At 36.1% G+C, this 24,085-nt stretch overlaps 1 protein-coding gene across 1 annotated transcript in view; it reads left to right on the top strand.

The window, feature by feature from the left end:
* Positions 1–24,085, top strand: part of LOC131437723 (mucin-2) — a 99,434-nt gene that overhangs the window by 69,565 nt on the left and 5,784 nt on the right. The window lies entirely within an intron of this gene.

Raw genomic sequence — 24,085 nt, 5'->3', positions numbered from 1 at the left:
AAATTTCATCCGAGATTGTCAAGAGTATAGGACAATTTGAAATCATATGTTTGATGACAACACGTGAATAATCGTTTTTCTTACCCATATTTGTAAGGTTTTGCCATCTGCATTCTTTCAAACTCAAGTAAATTAAAAAGTTCGTCAAAAATATTTCTAAATACATGGGATATGTCAAAACAATCACCATAACGCTATCCCGTGGTGACCACGCTGATTGAATTGTTCAATAGCTCGCACGCGCATCTTGACGGATCGCCTGACGTTTGCACTCTTGCAGTAATCTATAGCGAAAGTCGTCACGTATATTACCTTAAGACACTCACATTGTCTCAAAGGCGAACGGAGTAATGAGTTATCGACTACTTGTTTCTGAGTGCTCGATTAACCCGTCTAATGTACGATTTAGACGGTCCGCCTTCTTCCGTCACCGTCACCGGAACGTCAGCTTCCGTCAAAATTAGTTTAATACTTTCTTTGCCGGAACGTTCACACGCTCCGTCCGTCAAGACGTTCCGTGACGGCGACGTTACGTGTGAATGTCTCCATAATGTACGATTCAGACGATCCGGCTTCTTCCGTCACCGTTACCGGAACGTCAGCCTCCGTCAAAATTAGTCAAATGAGTTTTCCCTTTGTGCATTCACACGATCCAGCAGAGATCCGGAACGTCAACGTCCGTCAACGGCAAGCTCCGTCAACATTTCTCCGAAAGAATATTTGACGGACTGTGATTATCGCACACATGCACGATTCATATGATTACGGTATTGAGCTGACGTTTGTTATGTATGTATTCGGTGTCAAGATCCCACTCTTAATCGAATCATACCACTTATAAGTAATTAAACTTATCAGTAGATTTGCAAAGTACGTTACGTTGTTGAGTGGAACTGATTGTTTTGTTTTTTACTCTTTCTAGGTAATTTTGAAAGTTATTTATTCGATTAAAAGGTAGGAAAACAACAGATCTATTGGCTTCAAAAGCTCCCAGATTTTGTATTAGTGGAAGAAAATTGTGCGAAACTAAGTTCTTTAAATTCTTCGTGTAAGAAAATGACACGACGGACACGGATACGAAACCGGATCGTGTGAATCAGAATGACGGTGACGGACGTTGACGTTCCGGTGACGGTGACGGAAGAAGCCGGACCGTCTGAATCGTACTTAAGAATGCATATGTAATTAATGTTGACGGTGACGGAGGTTGACTGTGACGGAAGGAGACGGATCGTCCGAATCGTACATAACAGTGACAATACCAATGTCATAGATTTTTTCACTCACTTTACGAATGTGTTGGTGTAAAAGTTAGGCGACTAACGCCATTTTATCACCAGCGATGTCAGATCTACGGAAATCTCCGTAGATCTACGGATCCATAGACAAAATCTACGGAAACTGGATGTTTTCTACAGATATCTACGTAAATTTGAATTTATCAACGGAAAACTACGGGAACTAGTTTTATCTTGCGAGCAAAAAAAAAAACTTTTCACCGCGAGAGCTTCCTAGAAAAATTCCAATCTACGGAAATGACACTGCTACTATCTGGCATCGCTGTTTATCACACTCCAGCAGGAGGAATGGAAAATACTGACTAATGTAGACTAATATAATTGGTTTCCAGCGAACTTTAACAGTTTATGCTGGAATTTTTGGAATAACTGTTCACTTATATATTCAGTTATATAAAGTTTTTAGTACGAATTGTACTGAAAATCAGCACGAAAACATGTGAAATCGGAGAAGAAAAAGAAGAAGAAGAGAACAAATTGACAAACCAATAGGTTGAAGACTACATTCATTCGGAATCGGTTGTTGCACTGGAGCTCACATTGATTTGGATTTCATACTGAATTCCGCATGGAATTCTGAATGAACATTTTCCACCCACTCAGATTTGACTCGGAATTCATTTCGAACTAAAATTGTGAGAAACGTCATGAGAACTATTCTCATATCTCATCACCTCATAATTTGTTGTTTTTGTTGATAGTTTACTCGACTGACAGCGACAGAATCATAAACACAAAACAGAATACGAGTTTATGATTCCGCCAGAACAAGATTATAAACTAGCAACTGATAGAACGAAGATAAGTTTTTATACGACTGAACTTATATCACTACTAGAATTACTCAACGATTTTTAAAAATTCGCATTCCATTTCATACCATCCTTAGATTACCATTCAATTAGAGCTTCTGGGTTCTTAGTACCATGGAAGCGATAACACACTGAAAGTACACAATCTATAATTTATTTTCGTATACTTCCTAACTTCATATAATTAGTATAACTAATCGTTCCAGAAGCTTTATTTCCAAAGTACGAAATTGTATTTTAATGTAATTAAAAACTACAAGTTCATACTTTTGTTCTGTATTCCGGTATCATAAAGTCTCGTCTTTCGAAAACAAACCAAACGAATCGAGCCAGTTCGCTATCTGATCGGTTTAGTTCTTGTGCATCATTCGAAATTAGTTATATAAGATAAAATGAGATCATGTCTGATTATAAGACGGGAGGATCAGAATTTTTCATTTCCTACAATGCAAACAATTTTTGACTGGAACTGAAATATGTGAACAAGCGTTTTCGTGATGATAAATTACGAAACCTCTGCTTGTCTGGCCTCATTTTCTGTCCGTTTTTTTGCCGTTATTTCCACTTCAGACGACGATGAACCTCGGATGAACTTTTAAACTGTAAACAAGTACCCGTCGACTGTCAAAAAAAGAGTTCTTTCTGTTCATTTTTGTGAGGTTAAGTCATGTTCGTGCAAAACCTAATAATAAACAAAGGGTGGCAGTTTACGTTCATGATTCCAATGAACTCCAGCAAATGTAAATTAATAATTGTTGGCTTTTTGGAATGCATTCAATTAAGATTGAAAGAGAAAGCAATAAATGTAGATTCTGCGATAGACAATTTTGGCATCAATTCTGGTAAGTTCATTTATGATCACTAGGAGCTCATTCGATAGGCGCTCTCTCAGTCATTTGAAAGAGATATTCATTATTTCAATAGAGCAACTGATTACGGTTTAGCTGAATTTCAATTGTCGTTGCAACAAATGAAGAAGCGAATTGCTGTCCATTCAGAGCGTCAGTGAGCGGTGTATGTATTGAGCGTGAAGTTTAACACAATCGACTGATCGACGGTGTATAGTCGATTTCAATTAAATAAAATGAAATGAAATTCTACAACACTACTAACTAGGTATATCAGCTAGTTTTGTTGAGGTTTCTAAGTTGACATCAGAATCTCCAGAATGTATGAATAAAAGCTCAAGCTGAAGACGTCCAAAATCGCTATAAAGAGAAAAATATCAATTTTGTAGGACATACATGTTAATAAAAGAATTTTAATGAGATATTTTGATATCGAGTTCCATTCAAACCTCCCGGTTTCTTTCAGTGAGAGCTAAAGTATAGGTTCAACAGTGCCAATTAACGATTGCAGGAAACCAATTTGTCTCTCACGTTGCAAAATGCTCTGTTAAAAAATTAAACACGTCTGGATTTGTTGGCGTTTCGGTGCAGTTATTATGGTTTTCTGTACGAAACAAGAAAAAACACCCACGCTAGGCGAGTACATACATATGGTCGCTTATCATTATGCAAGTACTCTAGATTTATCCGACAATGACTCCTATTCAGGTCATCTCAGCAGTGAAGGTGTCTATGCCTATGTGTATTTTGCTTTGCTTCAGTTTTTCATACTCGCGAAAAACCGACCAAAACAAGGAGATAGATACGGCAGCATATTTTCCATCCACGAACGGTCTATTAAGCCGTCCGGTTGAACATTCTCCGGCGGCTAATAAATGTGCGGTTCGAAATGAATGATTAATCGCCAACAGAATTGTAACAATTGTAGTGGATAAAGCATTTTTTTTCTCACGGGCATGCAACGTATGCGGTCTGAAAAATGCCGCGGAAGTTCAGTTGCACATATGCATTGAAGGAATTGCATCATTCGGGCTTGCTGCAGCACTGGTCCTCATTGATTCGTGGCAGAGAGCCATTAGGGTTACGAGATCAGTAGGATGGATTGGTCACGGTGCACTTTAGCCACCTGTCATCAGAAGTGGGCCAATGTAGCAAAATGTTCTTCTTTCGATTCCGTCATCTTCGCCAGCTGTGCTCTCATCTCGTGAAGTGAAAATTTTAATTACCCAATAGAGCATCTGATGCACCGATATGGTGTTGTACTTTGACATAGTTTCCCATCGATATATTGACAAACCTCTTCTACGTGTCAGTGTACCAATGAATAAATGATTGATCTTTCAACAGGGAATATTAGAACGAGAAAATATTGACTAAGGACCAAATCAATACAATTATTCTATAACTAGGGTAAGGGCTCCCTATTTCATCTCAGCTCCAATTACCATCTCATTCCTTCATCTCATAACTTTGAACATTAATCATATCTTTAAACGTACCTGAACAAAACTGTGGAACGTTTTAAAACATTTATTCTAGGTTTTGCCACATTTTCCAATTGAAAAAATAGTTAAAAAACCTTCAACGATCGCTTTTTTCATTTAAAATAAACTCACTTTTTGATTTAGGAACCACTTTCGTCTGAAGTTTTACAATTTATCATGTTTCTGAATATTTACTAATCGATTAGTTTCAAAACATTATTACTATTTTACATCATTACACCACTATTCAATGTTGGATGACTTCATAGTTATTAATGTTCACTTTCCACTTGTTTATTCAACGATTAAAGACTTCTGAAATTACCTGATAAGCAATAAAAGCAATGAAAAATATGAGATGAAAATTTGCACTTAATTCACTTGATTGCACTTTGTTTTCATCTCATTTCGTATCTCAAGGTTGCCAAGTTTTCTCACAATGTTAAATAAAAAAAAACAATTTTTCTTCTTTAAATTATCATCAACAAGTATTTTTTGGTATCCGTGACATTAGTTTAATTATATCATTGATCTTTATATATAAATACAAATTTTACGGATTCTAATATTACCAAATAGAGCGTGTTAAATACTAATCAAATAACCATTGTGGCAAATCTAGTAGCACTGGTTTCTTTCCGCTATACTTCACCATAACACTGTTAAATCTGTATGAATGGCATCTCTTGTTCTACATTATGTTTTTAGAAGGGCCTAAATAGTAACAATTCTTTTTTTGTTTTTTTTTAAATTCTCCAAATAAACTGCAGAGTAAAATTTTAAATTTAAAAGGCGGGTGGGTAATGTCAGAGACATAACTGGATGTCGTGAATACGAAAACAACTGACATGTTCCTTAACACTTCCGAATATCAATTGTATGAATTATGCAAGCATTCCCCTTTTTCACATGTTTCGCAAAAACAAAGAGAGCTTCACTTGATCGCGATTACTGTGAATTTCACACAGCGAAAAGTGCACAAATCTAACCAAACTGTTCTTGATTTGCAATAAACTGAGGATAATTACCTTCGATTTGTGAACAACAAATCCTAATATTATTTTTACGTTTCGTCTTTGACTCATCAGTGCAGAGCAGTTCAAATTGAACTGCTTAGTGCTGAACTCGTTCAATTTGAACTGCTCTGCACTGATGAGTCAAAGACGAAACGTAAAAATAATGAAAACGGTTATGTGCCCTAGCACAAAATTTGGCTAACCCCTAAATGACCATACCTGCATCGGCCAGAAATAGTCGAAAACACGTTTTCGTTCGACACGTCAGAAAAGACATTGCACTTCGTTGCAAAACAAAAAGTGTTCTGTAAGTAGCACAAACTTTACGTCTGCTTAGCGGTTCAAATTGAACTGCCGAGTTTAGCACTAAGCAGTTCAATTTGAACTGCTCTGCACTGATGAGTCAAAGACGAAACGTAAAAATAATGAAAACGGTTATGTGCCCTAGCACAAAATTTGGCTAACCCCTAAATGACCATACCTGCATCGGCCAGAAATAGTCGAAAACACGTTTTCGTTCGGCACGTCAGAAAAGACATTGCACTTCGTTGCAAAACAAAAAGTGTTCTGTAAGTAGCAGAAACTTTACGTCTGCTTAGCGGTTCAAATTGAACTGCCGAGTTTAGCACTAAGCAGTTCAATTTGAACTGCTCTGCACTGATGAGTCAAAGACGAAACGTAAAAATAATGAAAACGGTTATGTGCCCTAGCACAAAATTTGGCTAACCCCTAAATGAAATCCTAATAGTTCTTTAGAAAACTTTTAGAGCCATTAGAACGGCTGATTTTGTGTAATGCTCTCCACCGTAGTTTTTTCGCCAGTGAAAATGACTGGCGTAATCGCTCTTGTCGAAAGCGAAACTAGCTTTGCAAACGACACAAAATACATCTGCTCGCAGTGGCGATAAAATCCAAACTGATCCAATTTTTGTTGAGAGGCTTGTTTTTACCTGATTTCGTTTGTAGCTTTTTCACTAATGAGCGGTCCTAACGGCTATTAAAATAGCCGCATACATAATTTTAATGTCGATTATTTCATTTCGGAGAACGCGTTCTGATTGGCTGAGGTTGACATGGGTCAAATGAAACAGATTTTTCAATAGTGTATTATTGAAATACTTAAATGCTTTTGCTATACACGTTTAAGTTGAAAAATTTCGATTCTATTGGTAGTTAGATTATATAAATCCCTTCACAGATCACTGAGCTGTGAGCTTTAAAAATACAAGAAAGGCAAACGCGCCTTATGAATTATCCTCTTTGATACTCGTTTACACCAAACATTTCAGAAAAGTTTAATTTTGAATTATTTTAGATTATGTCACACAACTGAATATTTTATCATAAAATTGTGATCATATTTACGATGGCATGTAGCAAAAAATATGTTGATTCGTTAGATACAACAAGAGATATTCACGATCAAAAACTTATCACTCTCTCAGAGGGTAAATTTTGAAAAGGCACCCCATAGTAAAGTAAGTCGTATTCACGACAAAACGAAAGGTAATAAAAACGACCCAAACAATTTTAAACGTCGAAATGATTCCAAACTGTTTTTTTTAAATATCGTGTGTTGTGTCATAGTTGGCATTAGGCCCTTTCTAAGGAAAATTCTGACATTTTGAACCTGAGAGTGTAATAGTGCAATACTTTGGTTTTGATTGCTGTCGCCATTGCTAATTTATGGGATGAATGAAGGACCAACGATAGGATGAATACAAAAACTTTGAGATTAAATTAGGAGCACAGTAGTGAACAAATCAGAAGTGTTTTTAGCTGATTTTTTAATTATTATTTTAATTTCCAAGGAATGTGAATCAATTCCCAACGTTGCTCCGGCGAATTAAACAGAAATATGAAAAAATCGTAGTGATTTTGGTGGCTAAATCAGGTTTTTAAGGCAAAGTCCTTACAAATGAGATGAAATAGGGAGCCCTTACCCTACATCAATATGTTTGACAAGTAGCGTCATAAGTTTGAATTTAAGTTTAACTCATAAGTTGTCCATTCGATTTAAGATTTTATATTAGGAAAACCGGAGTATCCAATCATGCTGTCATTCAATATTAATGTGAATAACCAAAACATTGATCACACGCACAAAGCAGTGATGACTTCTTTTTTGCAAGTTTTGTATAAATGTAGCGATGATGTTGACATAACAAAAGCTTGGCTAACTACAACTACTCTGTTGAAAATTTTCAAGTATTTCAAATGAGTCGCCGGCTCTTGGGAGACTGTAAGGACAGTGACAACAGTTTCTCATGCTTTATATCGGATTCGACTAGAGATGGGCAATTCGCTCCTGAGCTGTTCCAGTGAATCGAATCATTGAAGTGAGCTGACAGCTCACAGCTCTTTTCAAAAGAACCGCAGCTCATCAGCTCACTCATTTGCTACCCAGTTCACTGCATTATGACGAAGGGAACACGCTACGAGCTGATCGGATCTTCGGCTCTTTAAGAGATTCAATTTAGTCAATTAAAGATAAGTTAATTCGCATTGCATCATTGGAAATCAATGATTCAATTTCGATCATACATATGAAAGAAAACCGGTGCATGAAAAAAAACGGCGCACAAAATGAACCTTAAGTTCAAACTAAAGGAGCTGATGAGCTGATACATCGAATCGATTCACTTTGGTGAGCTGATCGGTTCGGAGCTGTTCACCAAAATGAGCTGTTTTGCACGCCTCTAGATTCGACAGGTCGTTCCTCCCTTCGTTTGGAATGACATCGACAAAATGTGCACGCTTAGAAAAAGTTACTCAGAGTTTGAGTACTAGTTACTCATTTTCAAATGATACATGGAAACGTCAAAAATTGAGTTTTTATCATCAATGGTATTGAGTAACTCCTACTCTAAATTTGATTTTAACGCAATAATTCGTTTTTTTTGTTACTATTCGCAAGATCAGTCTAAAAGTTGTAATAACCATTTGTAGCAACAGGTTGTATATTTTGTTAGTGAGATCGCGTATTTCGAGGGTGAGTCGCTCAACACAAACGGTGTTGTGTCTGCAAAAACCGGAATAATAAACTCCGTGTTGTGCTTTAGAATGGAACCGAATATGCTCAAATGTTATTTATGAGGAATAAGTGTATGATTGATGCCTGAGCATAACTGACATGTATGTTAATTTATTTATTTATTATTAAATTTATTCATCTGACAATAAAATGGTCTTAATGAATATGTTTAGTCAAGTCATAAAATTGTAGATCGCTGTACTTTCTGCACGAATTTGTGTGATGGTTCATCAAATTCAAAAAGGTGTTCAACGGTGCCAAATGTCCTTAAGCATGATGTTATCGGTTCGTAATACTCGAACGTCGTTCGATGAAATCTCGGCTGAAATAAACTGGTAGAGGGCAGTGATCGTTGAAAATCGAGTTGAAGACAAAATCGAAGCACGAAAATCGAGTTGAGACAAAATCTTCGGTGAGTCGATATCCCCGTTGATCAGTTCCGCCACGAAAGTAGTTTGCTGAATTTTCCTGCGTCGTTCCAATGAGTCGAGTCCGATCAGATTGAAGGTAAGTTTGGCATCTAACAAAACACCAAGGTCATTAACATGGTCAACTCTCTGGAGCGTTTGTCCATCAATTGCATAGTCGAATCGAATTGAGTTCAGTATACGGTGAAACGTTATGACCTGGCATTTTGAAATGCTGACAATCAACCAGTTTCTACGACACCAGGCGACAAATGTATCTAGAAGTTTTTGAAGCCGGATGCAGTCGTCAATAGAACGAACTTCAAGATATAATTTCAAATAATCGGCATATACTAATCTGCAGCCAACTCCAAGCACCGAAACAGCATCGTTGAAGAACAGCAAAAACAAAAGTGGACCCATATTGCTGCCTTGAGGAACTCGTGATAAATTTGAGAACGAAGATGATACACAAGAGCCGAGCTTAATTCGCAGTAAACTTTTGTGTGGCGCCCAGCCGCAACATCTTGCACAAGAGTATTCGGTGGTCAATTCGGTCGAAAGCTGCTTTCAGATTAGTGTATACTGCATCAATTTGTACTTTATTCTCCAAACTCGAAAAACAAGTGGAAGTGAAATCTAAGAGATTCGTGCTGACTGAACGACCAGGCATAAATCCATGCTGATCAATAGAGATGTAATTTTTAGTACGAAAAAGTACCTCAGTGCTCACAATTATTTCGAACAGTTTAGATGCAGCTGATAAATTGGTTATGCCTCGATAATTTCTAACATTTGTACGATCACCGCTCTTGTATACAGGAAACATGAAAGACTGCTTCCAAGTCATCGGAAAAATACCTTGCTCAAATGATTTGTTAAATATAGTGCACAAATGAACGACACAGATGAACGTGAATTACAACTTGACTAGCACTTGGCGGTTTAGAATAACACCTCACTTCGATTCAGGCAGCATACAGTCATTCACTGATAAAAACTTTAGTGATTAACTAACGCGGAAACGGTTTGAAACGGCAAAAATACGGTATGTAAAAAAACACAACAAACTTAACTGAACAGTGTTCCCAACAGAGTTGAATTTGCGATTGACACACTACTCCAAGCGACCACCACTTGATATAGTATTGAGTTCAATTACTTAATATTTTAATACAACACACTCAGAAAAGGAGCAATTTTTTTGCAAATTTGGTATATGTGAAATAAAATTTCACTCAAAATTTGAGTGATAGTTACTCTATTGTTGGTACAGGTACAAATAAAGTATTACTCAGTAAATGAGTAGATTTTACCCAAATATCGTTTCCGGTGGAAGAACTCAAATTTGAGTAACTTCGGAGTTACTCTAAATTAGAGTTGTTCCACTTTTTCTGTAGATGAGTGAGATCTTACTCATTTTTGAGTAATTATTTTTAAGCTTGTGTTTCTTTGAAACGGACAGCTTTCATCAGTCTCCTTACCGGTCACTCTGGCCGCCAGCACTCCTGAGACAATTCTTTTACTTGGACACGTGATAAATAAATAAATATAAATCTTCAAGGATATATAGAATTAGTAAGTAACTAATTTACATATGGATATACACATCCAACCAAAACACCCAGTAAGTTCGACAGTAAACATTGGACGGATCGTGCACAAAAGCTTATGATTTTGTTTCGAACAAGATTTACGTTTACATTGTGTATTGCTGGTGCAAAAGAGTGAAGAGATACTAAAGCAAGGACATTTTTTTTGTTCCGATTTGCTATTATGGTACGGGAAACGTGTACAGATTTTCACAGACAGGTTTTTGGCTTGATCACAGATTTTTGAAAAAATGACCTGGCATTCCTGTACGTCACTCGAAATCTTCGCTGTGGTGGAATGTTCAGCTAGTTGCAATTTAATGCTTCAGCGCCAATACATTCGAGAACATGAACCATTTGTTAATTTTTGTAAGTGTCGATCTCGGAACATGAAAATTTATATGATTTTTTATAAGTGTGTATGTTTAATATCAATAACTATATATGAAACCAATTTCAAAACATAACTCATAAGCATCAAGTGTGAATAATGTTTCCATTTACCACAATTTGCCGATGTGGCGAAAATGCATTTTTTTGCATAACACGATAATATTCCACCAACCCATTGAGTCATCTGAAAGGTCTCTCAACGCCAACTGATTTTTATGCAATCATGATATGGCATCAGAGAAGCAAGCGGTAAAAAATTCAATGACCACCAGACTTCCAATTCGCCACTAATTGACTGGGTTATTCCAACTGCAAACTGTCAATAATAATTACTGACGTTGCTCGAGGAATACGTAGATGCACTACGGACATCTATGGTGGCAGGGAAAGGAATGAAATGGACACGCAGAGAAATTTAGCATGTTTAAAATAACAAAACAGTTAGTAGATTGTTGAACTTGATTTCTGTTCATTTCAAGCTTACTTTTGATTGTTACAAACCAATTTCTCCCTTCAACATCAACAATAATCTCTGTTTAATTTGAATCAAAATTTTGGTATAATCAAACGAAAAATATATTTGCTCCGGCTGAGTTTATTGTTGAAATGAACTAACTATTTATTACATGTCAACCAAAGTTGAGTCAATGTTATCAGCCATGTTCATGTTGACTCAATCAAGAAAAAATAAATCTTTTTATCTATGATCTTATTTGTGTTAAGATACAACTAACTTTACTGTTTAAATGAACCGTTTTATTTCTTGTGAACCAGAGCATTTTTTCCCGCGCGAATAAACCAGGCATTTTTTTCTCCCGCGGAAAAAGTTTGTACGCGTTTCATAAGTAAAATTTTATCTGCTTTTTCAACAATTTCATAGAGAGTAAACAATTCAAGTGTATGTATTGATAATTAAGAATATTTTTGAAATTGCATAAAATACATAACACATTTTCTTCACAAAAAAATTTATGCAGGATCTCTATCTAGACCGGACTGATGGAGCACTTAACCGTTGGATGTTATAAAAATTGAAAAACCTTGATTATGGTATGTGAATAATTCGATCGTTCATCGACAAAACTCCTAAATATTTTGAAAAATTCATAATTGAAAGTAATTGTTTTTTTTCAGAAATTTCATAACGAATAAAAATCTAAATAAAAGTAGTATCCAAATTTCTTTGTAAATTAGTTTGAAAGAAATCATTTTATTCTTGAAAACGAACAAAAATGTATGATTTCAACAAACAAAAGCGTTAGTTGAAAAAGCTATATTTAAGGTAATTTATTTCAACTTTCCTAATTTGTTAATTTAAAGCGCAACAATTCTTAACTTTATCGAAAGTTCGTTCATTCATAACAAATTTTTCAAATTGAATTCACTGTGAAATTATTTGTCAAGAAATTGACAGGAACGCACAAGCAAAATATTTGTTATTTTTATCAAAATGTTGTTTGAAACAAACTAACCCACTGAGTAAAATTGATTATCATATTTTGTAGTTTTAAGCAGCAATGTTTTCTATATCAAATCAGATTCTCTTTTGTCACTATTTCAACAAAAAAAATCGTTGCGAGAAACCCAAACTTGGTTATAATTACAATTTTTTTCTCTGCGTGGAAAATAAATATCATTCAATTGAATGATTCTCGTATATAAATAGACTTAGCCGTAAAAACGAATTTACTGTATGTTGCTATCATTTTTGATTAAGTTCAAACTGAATAGGGACTACTTAAAAACAGTACACGGTGCTATTTTAAGTAATTTGAGTCAAGTGAACTGTTTCAAACACCGCAGTATATTTGATTGAACCAAAAAGGACTAGTTTCATGAATGTTGTGCGACGCATGGTGCTTCCGAATTCATTGTATTAGTCAGAACATGTATCGAGTTGGAGTTTAAAACAGTGAGGGTACAATTTCATTGGGTCGTTGCTTTTGTATACTCTTTGTTCTCTTCATTCTTTATTAAGGAGAAAAACCCACTGGAGCTGGTTAGATTTAAACTTTCTCTCCAACAGGCATAAAACCTCCTCATCTTTAGCATCAACAGATTACAATCATCCAAATGATACATTTCACTTGAACATAGCATTTTGTAAACTAACTAAAACTAAAACTAATTATATAGTAACCCTAGGAACAATTTCTTGACAACGTTTCGTATTAGATTGAAGTCGAATGGATTGGAACAGTGGCACATGCTAGCAAAAGGCTTGTTATACCCATAATTACTTCTAGCATAGGGGGTCCTAAGAAAAAAGTTGTTTCTAAGATTACGGCGACGGATATCAATTTGTAAATGCTGTAAGAGCTCGAAGCACTCTATTCTTGATTGGAGGAGTTCAGGTTCGTAATGACCGTAGTTCATTCTAGATTCAACCTGAGAAAGGGGTGGAACTGGAGAGCACGGGGATGAGTGTCTAGGGATAACAATTGCAAAATATCTGAACAGTCGCTTGCAGTAGATCAGTAACAAAGGTAACCTTAAAAACGTCACACCGAACATAGATCAAATCAAGATCGAGTAGCTTGCTTGGGTTGCTTCAAGGTGTTGAATATCACGAAGGTAATAAAGTGACCAAACATTATTGTATATGCTTCTCAAAGGCCAGTCTATAATCTAATATCGTTCCTAAATCCTTCACTGATCTTCGCACCAAAACAGATATCTCATAGTCGGATTTGATTAACGAGCTTTTACGAGTAAAGGAGATAATAGAGCACTTGGAAGCATTGAGTATAATTCTATTGACTTTGCACCAGTTTGAAAGAACGTCTAATTGTAACTGTAATAATTCGGAGTCGTCGGTATTATTAGTGATATTGAACAGTTGGAAATCATCTGCCAACGATAACTTAATGCATTTTAGCGAGAGGTTCAAGTCGTTTGAATAAATTAAAAAGAGGAACGGTCCGAGATGACTGCCCTGAGAAAAACCAGAACTAACAGCAAATGGTGATGTCGCTCAGTCTCCAATCCTTACGATCATTTCACGACCGGTCAGGTACGAATGAATTCAATCAAGAAAACGTCCAGCAAATCATAGTCTTTCTAGTTTAGATATCATTATTTGATTGTAGATCTTATCGCAAGCAACGGAGAAGTCGGAGTCAGTGCTGTAAAACTTCATTCAATTCAATTGAAACTGAATGTGGAACACATTGACGATCTCTCTAACAGATCGGCTGAAAAGTTCGTATCGTTTCTATAAGAGAGCGCCACTAGAATTAAATCCATACCATTTTCAGTTAGCACCAACCTTCAAAAGATACGTGTATAAAGTTGACAGCTGTCTGATTATTAGTTTGTGAGATATTGCATTTTGAGTGAAGCTACTTTTGTTATTGTGAAAAAAATGGAAAAAAAGGAATTTCGTGTGTTGATGAAACACTACTTTTTGATGAAAAAAAGTGCCGCCGATACCAAAAAATGGCTTGATGAGTGTTATCCAGACTCTGCACCGGGCGAAGCAAGAATTCGTAAGTGGTTTGCAAAATTTCGTACTGGTCATATGAGCACCGAAGACGACATATTATTCACGAATATTTGGATATGAGAAAGCTTTGTGCAAAATGGGTGCCGCGTGAGCTCACAATCGATCAAAAACAACAACGAATTGATGATTCTGAGCAGTGTTTGGAGCTGTTATATCGAAATAAAACCGATTTTTTTTCGTCGATATATAACATTGGACGAAACATGGCTCCATCACTTCACTCCGGAGTCCAATCGACAGTCAGCTGAGTGGACTGCACGCGATGAACCGAATCCAAAGCGTGGAAAGACTCAACAATCGGCCGGTAAGGCTATGGCGTCTGTATTTTGGGATTCGCATGGTATAATTTTCATCGACTACCTTGAAAAGGGAAAAACCATCAACAGTGACTATTATATAGCGTTATTAGAGCGTTTGAAGGACGAAATTTTAAAAAAAAAACGGCCTCATTTGAAGAAGAAAAAAGTTTTGTTTCATCAAGACAATGCACCGTGTCACAAGTCGATAAAAACCATGCTGAAATTGAACGAATTGGGCTTCGAATTGCTCCCTCATCCACCGTATTCTCCAGATTTGGCCCCCAGTGACTTCTTCCTGTTCCCAGACCTCAAGAGAATCCTCGCTGGTAAAAAATTTAGAAGCAATGAAGAGGTAATCGCTGAAACTGAGGTCTATTTTGAGGTAAAGGACAAATCGTACTACAAAAATGGTATCGAAAAGTTGGAAGATCGCTATAATCGCTGTATCGCCTCTGATGGCAATTATGTTGAATAATAAAAACGAATTTTGGCAAAAAAATGTGTGTTTCTATTAAACGATACGAACTTTTCAGCCGAACTGTTACTCAGGAAAGGCTGTTATTACTCGGCGAACGACCACAAACAGGTCAACGCCGGGTGTAAATAAACGATATAGACCGTAAACGGTCTCATCCGTTTGTCAACAGACAAACAAAAAAAGTCTATTTACAAACAGTACCGCTGAACTGTCAAAATGTGTTCATCCGATTGAGTTTTGTTTTTTATTCAATCCGATTGAGGTTAGCAGTGATGGTATAAAAATATATTAGTGTACACTGAATCCGTGTGCGTTACAGACAGGTGGAATTGATCAATTGATTATAAGTTTACAGAGGCATGTAGTGCGAGAACGCGAGCGAATCGTCAAAATGATTGAGTTCAGAAACCTGTCTGTACCGGTGTTCAGTTATGTTAGCGTCTAGTGGTATGCAGCAGTGCGGTAAAATTTCATCTTCAATCGAATGATATCAGAAGAAAATGAAATTTATGGCCACTGACCGTCAGCATATCGATACAAATTCATATGACTTTGGCTTCCATTTTCATGTGAAGCTTCCAGAACTCATCATCAGTTGAATAATCGTAACTAGTCATTTGAAGTTTTGCTTGCTCAGATTCAAGTGCCAGTCTAGTTGCTTCATTGTCTTCGCTGTTGGTAGTGAGCAAGTTCGAATGAATAGAATTATAAATGAAGTAAAGTATTTAAAATGAAAACTGAAGGAGGAAACTATTAATTTATGTGTATTCTGTAATTGATATTTCAGCTATCTGGTTTTTCTTTCATCTATTATCTTGAGCCAATTCGAATGTTTACATAAATCTCATTTGAAGGCCGCTCTCACACTATTGAAAGAGATATTTTGTTACTTCAAGGGATCAACTGACTCGTTTTTATGTACGTTGCAAATCGTAGAGCAGACAAATCCAGAAATTTTTTTGAGTTTTGACAGATTTTTGAAAAAATAACCTGGCAACTCTGGTCATGAGCACCAGTTGATGATTGTGTTCAGGGTTGCCATATTCAGTGAATTTTTATGGAGAACCACCTGTTTTGCAATTAATTAACAGTTAGTTACTTGTTCACTATAATTACCAAATCGAATCTTTTTTTTTCTTTGGCTATGCAATCACAGTGAAAACCGACTTTTCAATCGAAGCCCGGAGGGCCGAATTTCATATACCATTCGACTCAGCTCGATGAACCAAGCGAATGTCTGGATGTAAAACAAACACCACCACCACACCTTCCTTTTCGATAAATAGAATTTCTTCATGTTGTGAAATGTTACTTCGAACATAATCGTTCGAAGGAAGATTTTCCAACACAATCTTGAACGTAAACTAACTTTAAACCATTTTTGCGATAGAGGAAAATTAACTAATATGAATGCTTGAATTGAAGATGCTAGAATCGCCTTAATATTGCAATGACGAGTGCAATCTTTTATTCAAGATACATACAAAACCAAAAAAAGGCGGGTGGGTAATGTCAGAGACATAACTGGATGTCGTAAATACGAAAACAACTGACATGTTCCTTAACACTTTCGAATATCAATTAGTTGATCAATTGTATGATTTATTCAAGCATTTCCCTTTTTCACATTTTTCGCAAAAAAAAGAAGGCTTCACTTGATCTTGATTACTGTGAATTTCACACAGCGAAAAGTGCACAAATCTAACCAAACTGATTTGCACTAAACTGAGGATAATTACCTTCGATTTGTGAACAACAAATCCTAATAGTTCTTTAGAAAACTTTTAGAGCCATTAGAACGGCTGATTTTGTGTAATGCTCTCCACCGTAGTTTTTTCACCAATGAAAATGACTGGCAGCTGTGACGTAATCGCTCTTGTCGAAAGCGAAACTAGCTTTGCAAACGACACAAAATACATCTGCTCGCAGTGGCGATAAAATCCAAACTGATCCAATTTTTGTTGAGAGGCTTGTTTTTACCTGATTTCGTTTGTAGCTTTTTCACTAATGGGCGGTCCTAACGGCTATTAAAATAGCCGCATACATAATTTTAATGTCGATTATTTCATTTCGGAGAACGCGTTCTGATTGGCTGAGGTTGACATGGGTCAAATGAAACAGTTTTTTTCAATAGTGTATTATTGAAATACTTCAATGCTTTTGCTATACACGTTTAAGTTGAAAAATTTCGATTCTATTGGTAGTTAGATTATATAAATCCCTTCACAGATCACTGAGCTATGAGCTTTAAAAATACGAGAAAAGCAAACGCGCCTTATGAATTCCTCTTTGATACTCGTTTATACCAAACATTTCAGAAAAGTTTAATTTTGAATTATTTGAGATTATGTCACACAACTGAATATTTTATCATAAAATTGTGATCATATTTACGATGGCATGTAGCAAAAAATATGTTGATTCGTTAGATACAACAAGATATATTCACGATCAAAAACTTATCACTCTCTCAGAGGGTAATTTTTGAAAAGGCACCCCATAGTAAAGCAAGTCGTATTCACGACAAAATTTAAGAGAGAATCATAATAGTTCTTGAAGGCAACAAAAATGAATACCAATTAGATGATATACATGTGATATCTAAGAAAATGTTTCTTCTTTTTGTGAAATTTACCTTTCGCTTAAGTCAACATCCACCAAAATTGAGACAACCCAGCGAAAGTGAGGACAAACGTTTTGCCTCGAAATCGCTCGTGGCATGAACTTGAACCTATTCGGCGGGAAACGTGACAGCCACTTCATGGTAAGAAATTTTTCACAACTTCTCGCATTATCCATTTCCCTATTGGCCACATTGAACAGTCCAACTAAATTGGAAAACCAATAGAATTCTATCAGCTTTCACTTTCCAATTTAATAAACGAAGCGATTTCCAGATCAATCATCGTCGCCGTGATGAGTCGTAATTGCCGCAAGACAAACAAGCTTAGCCATTCAGACACAGCTCAACGACCGCACACCGTGCAAAGTGGGCCAACTTCCTTCCGCCGAACGGACGCGCGGGCAAAAGAAATCGTCACCAGCTGATTTGTTTTATGTTATTTGGATACTTTCCAGTTTTGTTTATGGCACTACTTCTTCGTATGGGTGTACAAATAAAATATTTCGCTCCTCCCTTCAAACCGAACCTGACCAAACCGCCTGGACAAAAGGAACGTGAGGCGATTTCATATTTACCGCTATGTCGTATTCGCACCCAAAAAAAATAGTATCGAGTTTTAATTAGCATATTTATTTAGGTGGCTGTGGCATTTGGTGTGGAGAAAAAATCAGGAGCAACGCGAGCTGGTATGAATTCCAAGCTGTAGGACAGGCGGAGTACCGATGTGAAATTTTTATGCACGGTTGGTTCGGAATTGCCTAATTCAAGCTTGATTGCTATCAGGAATGAAGCTTACGAGCGATTTCAACAGTGGCCAGTGACGAACTCTCGCAACAACATGACCGAAGTCAATTGCTTGTTAGGCACGCGAATCGAATTGTAAGCCTGCCTGCGCCAGACATAAGCATATATAGCATGATTAGCATTACATAAAATATCATTATAATTTCAGCGGTATCGAAACAGCCAACGCCCTGTTAGAGCCAGGGCAGAAATCTAATTTAAAATAATCTGCGAAAAATGTGCAACCGCCATGAGCTTCTTTCCTTGCATTTGAACTCAAAACTTACATTAGCTTAACTCATTCGTATTTCCTATTTCCGTGGCTGGACGACCGACTGACAATAGTGTGTATTCATTGTTTCGTCATTTCACAGCTAACTTCCTCGTCCATTTGGCAAGTTCCGCACAGTTGATTGTTAATCTACCGAGTGGGTTAAGTGGAGAAAAAGACCAGCACACCTAATATTAATGATATTAGCTAAGCAAACTCCAATGTGCTTAATTTGAATGAGTTTCTCACGATGCTACGCTGCTGCTCCGACGCTGATTACTTTAATCAAAATAGGTATGTTTAGTTATGAAATGCATATTGGCAGTGAAGTAGATTGAAGAATGGTCCACGGTTGTATTGATACAAGGTTTTTGGATCTCAGCCTCAGCCTGTGCACATTACATCATGTTGAGTTTGGCACAACAGTACTTCAAACAACATGGAGTGTTAATACGTGGATCTTATCTAACATAAGACTCTAACATACTTAGGAAAACCATTCATGTGCAAACAGATATAAACTACATTTCAGTGTGGGAAGTACGGGTTTCCACACAATTCAACCGGAAATATAATCAATTGTGCATAATAAGGTGAAAATTGGCTTAGTTTTGTACGTAACCTCTTAACCAGGTGCAGTTGATCATAGTTGATGTAAAAGATCAAACTTTATTGCTTCAGGTATCAAGTGTTGCCGTAGTATGTAAGAGCAGTGCTATGGTATAACGCTAACGCTACAACAACAAAGGAATCCCACACGATGGAACTCGGGCGAGCCGGAGGTCGGAGTGCAGGGCTAACAAGCCACCTCGAAAATTTCAGTTACGATCTACCTATCAATAGCAAGAAATCACTCGATACATTCATCAGCACGGAACAAAGTAGTACAATTCCTTTGGTTTCCAAGGATGCAATCGAACACTTGAAGCACGACAAACAACACCCTAGAGGCCCATTGGCCCATTCATGAACCGACTGCCATATACAAACGAAAAGGGAGTTCAGAACTCAACACTTTAATCGTAGGGTAAGGGCTCCCTATTTCATCTGAGCTCCTATTTCCATCTCATTCCTTCACCTTATTACTCTGAACATGAATAATATCTTACAACGTACCTGAACCAAACTGTGAAATGTTTAAAAATGAATATTTAAGCTATTGTCACACTTTTCCATTGGAAGAAATGGTTTTAAATTCTTCGGTGATCGTTTTCTTCATTTAAAACAAACTCACTCTTCGATTTAGGACACATTTTCGTCTCAAGATTTACAGTTCGTCATGTTTCTGAATATCTACTAAACGATTCGTTTTAAAACATGATCACTATTTCGCACAATTACACTACTATTGAATGCTGGATGACTCCATGATTAGTAATGTTCACTTGCCACTTGTTTAATTACCGATTAAAAACTTCAAAAACTACCCGACAAGCAATAAAAGCCTTCAAAAATATGGGATGAAAGTTTTTCACTTAGTTCACTTGATTGCGCTTGGTTTTCATCTCATTTGGTTTCGCAAAGGTTTTCTCATAATGTTACAAAACAAAATTGTTTTTCTTCTTCAAATTATCATCAACAAGTTTTTTTTTGGTATCCGTGACATTAGTTTAATTATATTATTAATGTTTATATTTCAATAAAACTATTTCAGCTTCGAATATTACCCGAAAGAGCGTGTTAAATACTAACGAAATAACCATTGTGGCAAATCTAGTAGCACTGGTTTCTTTCCGCTATATGTCAACATAACGCTGTTAAGTGTGTTTGTGTTTCATCGGTTGTGCACAGAGATGCCAGATATTTTCATAGAAATATATATCTGCTCTATCTGTTTTCACTAATAAAATGAATCAGTTTAAATTGATTTAAAATTTTAATATAAATGTTTATCAGTGTTTACAATCAAATATTTGCACAAGAAATTTCCATTTTAACATGTGATTTGTGAATACTTTTAAAGAAGTACTGCAATCAAATACTAACAGATGCTCAGAGAGAAAAGTTTAACTTTTTACTTCACTCTTTTTATGAATCTTTACAAATCTGTATTAAATTTAGAAAATCTGTTAAAATCTGTAATCTGATTTAAATCAGTCCGCGAATGCAAAAATCTATACAATACAGATAAATCTGTATAGATGGCATCTCTGGTTCTGCATTTTGTTTTAGAAAGGCTAATGCCTAAATAGTTACAATTCTGTTTTTAAGTTCTCCAAATAAACTGCACAGTAAAATTTCAAAACGAAAGATAACGAAAACGACCCAAAAACTTTCAAACGTCGAAATGATTACAAACTGTTTCTGAAAATATCGTGTGTTGCGAGGGGAACGACACATCTGAATTATCATGGCTATCAATGCAAAATTGCTTAAAAAATCATATATACGATCGAAGCACCTTCTATACAAATTACCAGGTTCGAATACTTGTTCATGCATTGTTTATACGCTACTATTCACGATCTATACTTCTCATTATACACATATACACATCAAAGCAGCCAATGTTTCTATAATAAATAAATCTAGAATTACACAATTGTCAACACTATTTTCATTCACCATCTGATAACATTACAACTAATTATGACGCAAAGTTTCAACAATTACAAGATAACAAAATACAAATGAGAAAAGACTTAGTATAGATTATCAGTCTTTTTTTAAATTATTATTTAGGTGAATGATTAACAAAATAGCAAATAAAATTAGACGAGCTATGCTCCCAGCGAACGAATTAGTTATCGGAAAATCTTTTTCGCTGCTCTGGAACGAAACATGAAAATGATTCCAAAAATAAAATATACAAGACACAAATCATATCACACCGGAATGAACCAGATATATTATTTCACAAACAGCTTAATAGTGAAAATTTTGAATAGGGCTTTGCTCAGTGGTTATCTATTATTTTAAGAGAAATAAGAACTCAACAGAACATATTTTCTAATTTTTAGTATTTTGATTATATGAAACAGTTACTCCTGAATAATATAGTAAAGCGGAGTTTATCGATGGTTGTATTAAATGCGATACATAATTTTGTATATCAACAGATTTACTAATGCTAAATAAAGGTCATTATCAAACTGCACAATTTCAAAAAGACTCCCCAGTCGTGCACCCTCAGGAGCTTTTACTGGAATCGTAGCTAATGAGCACGAACTTTTTTTCCTGTTGATATATCTGAATCCGTAAACCTTACAAACAAGGAAACGGTTTTTTAATCTTAACAAAATGAACTCTCCTACTGAAGTTTCTGAACATACTTCATTTGAATCTCGTACATCAGTTGATCTTGAAACGACTGTGGGTTCAAGAACGTCATCGGATTCATCATCATTGCAGTATGTTTTACTAAGCTCTCCAGTTGAACAATTAACTTCATTATCGGATGTTTTTATTAATTCATGATTCACTTCATTTGGTGCATTTGTCCATTCAGTAGATATATCATCCAGCAAGTTTTAATTTAGAGATTCAATAATTATGGATTCAGTACGTATTTCGTCGGTAATGCGTCGTTTAGCTATTTCGGGCTCAGCATTTTCTGAACTCAATATGTCCGACCATGCTCGTTCTGGCTACTACTATCAACCACAAATTCTACTTTGTGTACGTTTTTTATGTGTGCAAAGAAGATCGAAAAAATGATAAAAGCGATAGGTCTTACCATAATAAAGGAGATCAATAACAATGCACCAAAACTTGATTCGAATCCCGGGCCTAATGAAGATCCTGGTAAAATATGCTTTGAGCAAGGTATAGAATGACAGAACACACAGTACACATCGCGATGCTTGCTATGATTGAAATACGTTTCAATAAGTGCCTATCAATCTATCTATACGCGACAATACGTATCATATTGGTACAGACTATTATATCAAAAAAATATTTCGTTCAATCACGTGCGATACTTCTGTAAAGTTGTGTTATAATATCAATAGCAGTTTTAACCAAACTCATTTTAACGGTCAATGCGTATGTGTCGTTCCCCTCGATGTGTTGTCTCATAGTTGGCATTAGGCCTTTTTTAAGGAAAATTCTGACATTTTAAACCTGAGAGTGTAATAGTGCCATATTTTGGTTTTGATTGCTGTCGCCATTACTAATTTATGGGATGAATAAAGGACCAATGATAGGATGAATATAAAACCTTTGAGATGAAATTAGGAGCACAGTAGTGAACAAATGAGAAGTGCCAAATTAAGCAGACATATGAAAAAATCGAAGTGATTTTAGTGACTAAATCAAGTTTTTATGGTAACGTCCTTACAAATGAGATGAAATCCTTTACCTTACCTCAAATATTTTCCTTTCCTTCCTGAAAAATTTGTTTGTTCAATGAATGAAAACTGATGGTTGCTTTCACCATTGCATTGGCTGCTCTTTCATTTAAAGAAATATCTCAGTCGATGTAATCCAAACCATGAATCTAGTAAACCTTGATTTTCTTTTGTACGGAAACACTGACAGGGCTATGAGTGAAAAATGGGTGTACATTTTTCAATGTCTTTCAACAGTGGTTGAACATACTTGCCGAAAACTTCGGGTTAGATAATAATTGACAACTAAAAAATAAATGTGCGAATTTTCAACAGTGATCACGTCGAGATTTTGCAAAGAAAATTGGGTGTGTGAGGGTCATAACTTTTGCTTGAAATTTGAATCTTACTTTTTTTTTGGTGACTAGAGAAATTGTACTCCAGTATTGTTGGCTACTCTTCATAGCAATCAATTACTCCACCTGAACGTTTCTTGTGAACGTTTTTTTTCAGTCGTTTTCTACAATAATACATAAAAATTGGCGGGTTGAATCGTTAATGGTTTTAGCTGTCTGTCAACAAACAACACAAAAAAAAATAAAATAAAACGTGGATGAAAATTGGAAGATGTTCCACTCGTTCATTTCCAATTTATATCTACCCTCACTAACAGTCACCGAAACATTGAACTTGACACCCCGTTTCCCCAACAGCACCCCGGCAGCATCGGCTCAGCCGAGGCTACGACAGTCGCACAAAGATTGTTCACTTTCGCTCTCTTTCGTCAAAACAATTTTTATTTTCCCGCACACACCACGCGGAACAATGAACTTTTTCCTTAATTTCTGCCGCCCACCACAACCCCGGCCGTGTCAATTCCTCCGGGGGAGCCACAACTGAGCAGAGCGTCAGTGAAAGAGAAAACAAGCGAATTATTCACACTCATATGCACAAAGTTCACATCACCATCG

Source organism: Malaya genurostris, chromosome 1 (assembly GCF_030247185.1).
Source record: "Malaya genurostris strain Urasoe2022 chromosome 1, Malgen_1.1, whole genome shotgun sequence".
Taxonomy (NCBI): Eukaryota; Metazoa; Arthropoda; class Insecta; order Diptera; family Culicidae; genus Malaya; species Malaya genurostris.
Note: the sequence above shows the minus strand (reverse complement) of the source record. Positions and strands in the feature narration are given on the sequence as shown.